This window comes from Choloepus didactylus, chromosome 2, assembly GCF_015220235.1.
Source record: "Choloepus didactylus isolate mChoDid1 chromosome 2, mChoDid1.pri, whole genome shotgun sequence".
Classification (NCBI taxonomy): Eukaryota; Metazoa; Chordata; class Mammalia; order Pilosa; family Megalonychidae; genus Choloepus; species Choloepus didactylus.
In genome coordinates this window covers 221,207,337-221,215,601 of record NC_051308.1, presented here as the reverse complement: position 1 = coordinate 221,215,601, position 8,265 = coordinate 221,207,337, and positions in this window count along the sequence as shown.

Sequence of the window (8,265 nt, the reverse complement as noted above, 5' to 3'; positions counted from 1 at the left end):
GTTGACACATGAACCCAACCATCACAGTCCACCCCTTGTCAACTTGGCAGTCGTACACATCACCTAAAACCATATCTTCAAAATGAACGTTACAGCTTATGCCATATGATAAGGGGACAAGACAGAGAAGAAAGCAAAAATATTTTCTTCACAGACAAATACAAACATAATCATCACAAAACGAGGAGGAAATATTCATATCATCATAGTCCTCGTTTCTGTAACTGGTCACGTGGCCGTAGTTCATATTTATCACGACCTTCTTCCACTACCCATTCCATGTTCCCTTTACCCTCAGCAAGCACTTCAGCTGGCCGTGGTTCTTTGCCTGGTGGGGTGACCCAAACCTTCATTCCTGAAGTTTCTTGGCCATTGGTGGTCCTGCCTGGATTGGGTTGTTGCAGTTTTCCATTGACTTGAATCACGGGGCATGGTAGTACTAAGAGACGCCCCAGGGGATCTCCTGTATGCCAGGAAAACTCTTCTTTACTTCCATTGTGTAGTTGCAGTGCTATTTCCCCTTGATAGTCAGGATCAATCACCCCAGCCAGTACAGTAATCCCCTTACTTGCCTGTTGATTCAGAGGCATAAGAAGCCCAAAGTGGCCAGGTGGCAGCCTTAACTTCCAGTTCAATGGGATTATTGTTGTGTTTCCTGGTGGAAGCACTCCTCCTTTTGGAACCAAGACTTGTAGACCAGCAGAGCTTAAACTTGCAGGGACAGGAAGCAAAAATTTCCCTAGTGGATCACTAGGAGTGATAGTGAGTGGTGCTACTCCTGTTTCCACCCCTTGATTCCTGGACCCATGAATCCTGGCTATGGGAGAAACAGCACCATAGAGTGGACGCTGATTCAGAGCATACACAGCCTCCTGGAGAACACTGCCCCAGCCCTGCAAGGTATTGCCACCTAGTTGGCACCGTAATTGAGTCTTCAATAGGCCATTCCACCGTTCTATCAACCCAGCTGCTTCTGGATGATGGGGAACATGGTAAGACCACAAAATTCCATGAGCATGTGCCCATCCACTCACTTCATTTGCTGTGAAGTGGGTTCCTTGGTCCGAAGCAATGTTGTGTGGAATACCATGATGGTGGATGAGGCATTCTGTAAGTCCACGTATTGTAGTTTTGGTAGAAGCATGTCGTGCAGGGAAGGCAAACCCATATCCAGAGTATGTGTCTATTCCAGTAAGAACAAATCGCTGCCCTTTCCATGATGGAAGTGGTCCAATGTAATCAACCTGCCACCAGGTAGCAGGCTGATCACCCCGAGGAATGGTGCCATATCGGGGACTGAGTGTGGGTCTCTGCTGCTGGCAAATTGGACACTCAGCAGTGGCTGTGGCCAGGTCAGCCTTGGTGAGTGGAAGTCCATGTTGCTGAGCCCATGCATAACCTCCATCCCTACCACCATGACCACTTTGTTCATGAGCCCATTGGGCAATGACAGGAGTTGCTGGGGAAAGAGGCTGATTGGTATCCACCAAACGGGTCATTTTATCCACTTGGTTATTAAAACCTTCTTCTGCTGAAGTCACCCTCTGGTGAGCATTCACATGGGACACAAATATCTTCATGTTGTTTGCCCACTCAGAAAGGTCTATCCACATACCCCTTCCCCAGACTTCTTTGTCACCAATCTTCCAATCATGTTCCTTCCAAGTCCCTGACCATCCAGCCAAACCATTAGCAACAGCCCAGGAATCAGTATACAGACGCACCTCTGGCCAGTTCTCCTTCCAAGCGAAGTGAACAACCAGGTGCACTGCTCGAAGTTCTGCCCACTGGGAGGATTTCCCCTCACCACTGTCCTTCAGGGATATCCCAGAAAGGGGCTGCAGTGCTGCAGCTGTCCACTTTCGGGTGGTACCTGCATATCGTGCAGAACCATCTGTAAACCAGGCCCGAGTCTTCTCTTCCTCAGTCAACTGACTGTAAGGAACTCCCCAAGATGCCATAGCTGTGGGCTGGGCAAGAGAAGGTGAGGTGGAAGGAGTGGGGGCCATGGGCATTTGGGCCACTTCCTCATGTAACTTACTTGTACCTTCAGGACCTGCTCGAGCTCTATCTCGTATATACCATTTCCATTTTATGATGGAGTGCTGCTGTGCACGCCCAACTTTATGGCTTGGTGGATCAGATAACACCCAGCTCATGATAGGTAACTCAGGTCTCATGGTAACTTGGTGGCCCATGGTTAAGCGTTCTGTCTCTACTAAGGCCCAGTAGCAGGCCAACAGTTGTTTCTCAAATGGAGAGTAGTTATCTGCAGAAGATGGTAAAGCTTTACTCCAAAATCCTAAGGGCCTGCGTTGTGATTCTCCTATAGGAGCCTGCCAAAGGCTCCAAACAGCATCTCTATTTGCCACTGACACTTCCAGCACCATTGGATCAGCTGGATCATATGGTCCAAGCGGCCGAGCAGCTTGCACAGCAGCCTGGACCTGTTGCAGAGCCTCATCTTGTTCCTGTCCCCACTCAAAACTAGAAGCTTTTCTAGTCACTCGGTAAATGGGCTGGAGTAGTGCGGTCGCGGTTACTGCTTCTAGGGGGAGAGGCGGCCGGTAGCTGAGCCCTCAGCTCTCGGGGCTGCTCAAGGGGTACCGGCGGCGGGGGCTCTTTCCCGGAGGCGAGGGCGAGGCGGAGGACGTGGCCGGGTCCTCGGCGGGAGGCGTGCAAGGTATGGAGGGCGGCGATAGGGACAAGACACTCTTCATCCAGTAGGAGTATGCGCCAAAGAGATTTATTCAGGGGTGATTACAGGTTATATAGGCTGGTAAGAAGGGCAGGGCTGGAAAGGAGGTGAAGCAGCCTTAAATGGCAATACTGAAGGGATAGGGGCTAGGATTGGTTCTGAGAGAACGCCGGAGCCGTTGCAGCGGGGCGGGGGTTGTTCTGGCCACGGTGCATGCGCGCTGGCGGTGGCAGGAGTGGCCTTGGCACCAGGGAGTGAGTGGGTAAGATAAGGAAGTGGGGAAAGGGCAGTTGGGAGAAAGGCGGTTTCCTCCGGCAAGCCTCCCCTGCCTGTGACATTTTGGGTGAGGAAGAGGGAGCTGCCTTGACCTCGCTCCCCAGGCTCGGGGGGGCTGCAGAGGGCACTCACGCCCGTACCTACTACCCTCCCCAGGGGGTGATATCAGGTCCCCTGGCCCAGGCCTGGTAAGTCGAGGTACAAGCTCAGTCACCCGCAATTCCCCTTTCTTTTCTAATTAGAGGAAGAGGCTTTACCGGAGAGGCCCACTACGGGTGAGGGAAGGGGGAGGTTAGGGAAGGGAAAAAGGGGTTGACGGTGGCTCAGCGAGGCTGGAGCTCAGTGTTGGTGTGGTGCCCGGGCGCTTGACAATGGCTTCGCTGCAGCGGGCTGGGCGAAGGTGAGGGGTTTAAAGTTCAGGGGTTCAGAGAAGCTGGAACTCGAGGCGAGAGCGATGTTCAGGTGATTGAGAAGGGCCTCGCGGTTGGCGAGTCGACCGGTGGCGTTGAGGTCGCGGAGGGTTGGCTGTCATCTTGGAGTGGGGGGCGTCAGAGGTGGCGAGTCGCTGATACTGGATTTGCACGAACGAGGAAAAAATGGCATCCGTTTGTTTTCTTACAAGCTGGACAATTTTGCGGATGAGGCAGGGTCCTAAGATGAGAGCTAGAATAATTATTAATAAGGGGCCAAGAAAAGGAAGGATGTATGGGAGGATGGGAGTGAAAAAACTGGACCAATAACTGGTGGCTTCACGATCTCTTTTACGCTTTTCCAGTCCCTCTTGGACCCTTTTCAGGCTATCCTCGACGAGACCTGTGGAATTGGCATAAACACAGCACTCTTCTCCTAGGGCGGCGCAGAGGCCTCCTTCTTTGAGGAGGAGAAGGTCAAGACCTCGGCGGTTTTGGAGCACTACCTCAGAGAGGGAATTGACAGAATTTTTTAGATGGTGAATAGCGTTTTGTAAGTGATGAATGTCTTCGTCAACAGCCGCCCTGAGGTGAGATAGGGCGGAGCCTTGACTGGCTAGTGCAGCGATTCCGGTGCTAGTGCCGGCAAGACCTAGGAGGGAGGCAATTGTAAGGACGGTGATGGGCTCTCGCTTTTGCAGTGGGGCAGGAGCCGCAGTTTTTTCCAGACGGAGGAAGAAGTCTTCTTCGCTGTGGTATAAGACCCTAGGGATAAGGACAATTAGGAGGCAAGTTTCTTTATATTCACTGATGATATTCGTGCTGAGACAGGGGGTAAGTCCTGTAGAGGAGCAGAGCCATTGGGAGGAGTTATGAGGAATGAGAAATTTTGCCGAGCTGCTGGGAGATGAATAGCTGGCACAGGCAGTGAGGTCGGGAGAGTTACTGGAGCGAGGGCGGACGCACTTTCCCGTATAGGAGACTGAATGAAAGGTTAGGGGGACGGCAGAGGTATTCCAAATGCATTCCAAGGGGCTGTTTTCTGTGCTTTCTGAAAAGGAGAGGTTGGAGGCAACGGGCTCGTATAGAGAGGAAGAGGTGGAGAGGCAGAGCCAGCAGGATGAGGTAAAATTGGGGTAGGAGACATTTAGTGAGGTGAAGGTTGCTTGGATAAGGCTGAAGAGGGGAGAGGAGTAATGAGAGGGGGGTAGAAAAGGTTGGGGTGGTGGGGTTGGCGATGCGTTGTTTGCAGCTGAGGTGCGGCCTCCGGATGCGCTGCTTGTACTTGAAGTGCGGCTGGAGGGCTGTGGAAAAAGGGGGTTAATGACTTGGTTGGGACCTATGCTAGAGGGTGTTTTTAATGCAGTATTTTGGCCTGGTTGGTTTACAGCCTTCTTTTTTATAAGAATAAGTGATCCTCGGTCGGTTCCTTTCTCATAGATTCTGAAGCCCCAAGTTTGACCGAGTAACCAGGAGGGATTAGTGGGGAGCTGCACTGTAAGATTAAGATGTGTGCAGGATCCCTTACTTTCTTGGCCGAGCCAGTTAACTGTAGGGAGTTTGCACCCTGTAGGGGCCCACTTTAGGGTAAGGTAATGATTAGGAACAGGAGGCTTCCAATTAGTGATTAATGTTTTACACCCCCAGTATGCACAGTAGTACTCGTTGGGGGAATTACAGTACGATTTTTCAGGATTTGAGGATGGGCACATGTAATATTGGGCCTGGGGATCACTTACCTTTTGAGCGCAGGTTTCTTCGACTCTGGAGACAAAGGTGGCGAAAGGCTTACTCGGCTCCTGGAAGAGCTTGGTGAATTTATTAGGCCGACAGGCAGAGCAATTGGCAAACGCGCGTAAGGCGATGCCTCTGAGGACAGTCCAGAAGGTGGCAGGGACATTAATATAAGCAGACGCATTTAGAAATGCTCCAGTGCCCAAATAGGCTTCAGGGGGATGATAGACTCCAAGGGCTGCGTCTTGCTCACTTTGCTGAGCTGCTTCTGCCTGGAAGTGAGCACGCCAGTCAACAAACTGACCGGGGTTAAGAATGGAACGGGCAAGCGAGGCCCAGTCTTGGGGGATGCAATAGTCCATGCCGAGATCCTGCAGTATTTGGGAAGCGTATGGGCTACCTAACCCGTCCTCCTTGACGGCCCTGCGAAGCTGCTTGATAGTATCTGAGTCAATGGGATACCAGTCATACGGTTTCTGTGGGGTGGGGGCAAGGTTAAGAGGAAAGCAGCGAAAAGCACGAGAGAAAGGAGGACGCGCTTGCAGAGGACTTGGCGCGGGAGTGGGGGTAGGGGGAGCGTTGTCCCAAGGGTTGCCTTGAGGTGTAGAAGGCAGCCAGGGGTTGTTAGTCGGCAGGGTGGGAGGAGCGGCGGCAGCTGCCGGTAGCGGCTCCGAGGGGGAGCTCGCCGAAGGGGGAGGCGGGAGTGGGAGGCCCCAAGCGTCGCAAGATGGCGGCGCGGTGGGCGTGGCTAAGACACAAGATGGTGGATCAGCCCCGCCCTGTGAAAGGGCGGGGTTCAAGGCACAAGATGGCGGACTAGCTCCGCCCTGTGGAAGGGCGGGGTAAAGCGTACGCGGTTTCCGGCCCAGCTTAGGGCTGATGTCATCGCCGGAGCATTTCCTCCCCTCGATGGAAAAAGAAGGAGGAAGTTCGCCATTTTGGCGTGGCGCAGTGTTATTTTGCTTTTTGGGAGTCACCTCGAGCGCGTTGTTAATCTGCTCGACTAAGGACTCCGTGTCCGAGTCATGATTTGAATTAATATCGCTATCTGAATCTGTTGGCTGGGTTGATAGGGCCTCCTTGGATTTAACGGGGCCTCGATCAGGGGGGAGGGAGCCTTGAAGGCAGGAGCGGATGGTTATCAAGGTGGGGAGCAAGCCGGGAGGGAAGCGCTTGCTCTCATGTTCCATGGCGTTAGTGACTTGATCAATAAGACGATCATAAGTAACAGGGTCCCAAAGATGGCAAGTGGTGAGCCATGGGTTAAAGGGCAGCAGGAGGTCCCAGTATACCTGCAGCTGCCGGACAGACACTTTACAGCGATGTGTGTCTAGGAGACCCGCTAGAGCACGAACTTGAGGTGCCTGGCACGTAGATAGACGATTACCCATAGCGGAGGGGGGAGGAGGGGGGTTTGTTTACCGAGCAGAGAGAATGAGATAAACCGTGGCCGCGAGGCCAAAGGAGACGGCGAGAGCGGAAAGCAATGCCCTTTGGCAACGGGAGCAGTCGGGGGGGGGGCGGTTGCAAAGAGGCACACGGCGCCAAATGAGGAAACAAAGATACAAAGAACTACAGCAAAGTTATGGAGGGGAAGAGGGAGAGCGTTAGGAGGAACGGGGGTCATAGAAGTGCGCATACAAGAGGACGAAGAGAGCGTGGGGGAAGGGAGGAGCGGCTTCGGAGCAGTGAACCTCCCACGGCTCCAGAAGCGGCGAAGGAGAGGCGGCCCTTACCTTGCAGGCGAGGAAACGGGAAGCTGGAGAGGCGTCCGGGCGAGCGGGCGACCTGCCAAACTGTTGTGTGGAGACGTTCCTCACACGGGGCACCAGTTGCGGTCGCGGTTACTGCTTCTAGGGGGAGAGGCGGCCGGTAGCTGAGCCCTCAGCTCTCGGGGCTGCTCAAGGGGTACCGGCGGCGGGGGCTCTTTCCCGGAGGCGAGGGCGAGGCGGAGGACGTGGCCGGGTCCTCGGCGGGAGGCGTGCAAGGTATGGAGGGCGGCGATAGGGACAAGACACTCTTCATCCAGTAGGAGTATGCGCCAAAGAGATTTATTCAGGGGTGATTACAGGTTATATAGGCTGGTAAGAAGGGCAGGGCTGGAAAGGAGGTGAAGCAGCCTTAAATGGCAATACTGAAGGGATAGGGGCTAGGATTGGTTCTGAGAGAACGCCGGAGCCGTTGCAGCGGGGCGGGGGTTGTTCTGGCCACGGTGCATGCGCGCTGGCGGTGGCAGGAGTGGCCTTGGCACCAGGGAGTGAGTGGGTAAGATAAGGAAGTGGGGAAAGGGCAGTTGGGAGAAAGGCGGTTTCCTCCGGCAAGCCTCCCCTGCCTGTGACATTTTGGGTGAGGAAGAGGGAGCTGCCTTGACCTCGCTCCCCAGGCTCGGGGGGGCTGCAGAGGGCACTCACGCCCGTACCTACTACCCTCCCCAGGGGGTGATATCAGGTCCCCTGGCCCAGGCCTGGTAAGTCGAGGTACAAGCTCAGTCACCCGCAGAGTAGCACACCTAAATGAGGAATATGTTGTCTCCAAAACCCAAAGAGGCCAACTAAACGTTGTGCCTCTTTTTTGGTTGTAGGAGGGGCCAGATGCAGCAGCTTATCCTTCACCTTAGAAGGAACATCTCGACAGGCCCCACACCACTGAACACCTAGAAATTTTACTGAGGTGGAAGGGCCTTGTATTTTTGTTGGATTTATCTCCCATCCTCTGCCACACAAATACCTTACCGACAAATCTAGAGTAGTTGCTACTTCTTGCTCACTAGGTCCAATCAACATGATATCATCAATATAATGGACCAGTGTGATGTCTTGTGGGAGGGAGAAATGATCAAGATCCCTGCGGACAATATTATGACATAGGGCTGGAGAGTTGATATAACCCTGAGGTAGCACGGTGAATGTAAACTGCTGGCCTTGCCAGCTAAATGCAAACTGTTTCTGGTGGTCCTTGCTGACAGCAATTGAGAAAAAAGCATTTGCCAGATCAATAGCTGCATACCAGGTACCAGGGGATGTGTTGATTTGCTCAAGCAATGATACCACATCTGGGACAGCAGCTGCAATTGGAGTCACCACCTGGTTAAGCTTACGATAATCCACAGTCATCCTCCAAGACCCATCTGTTTTCTGCACAGGCCAA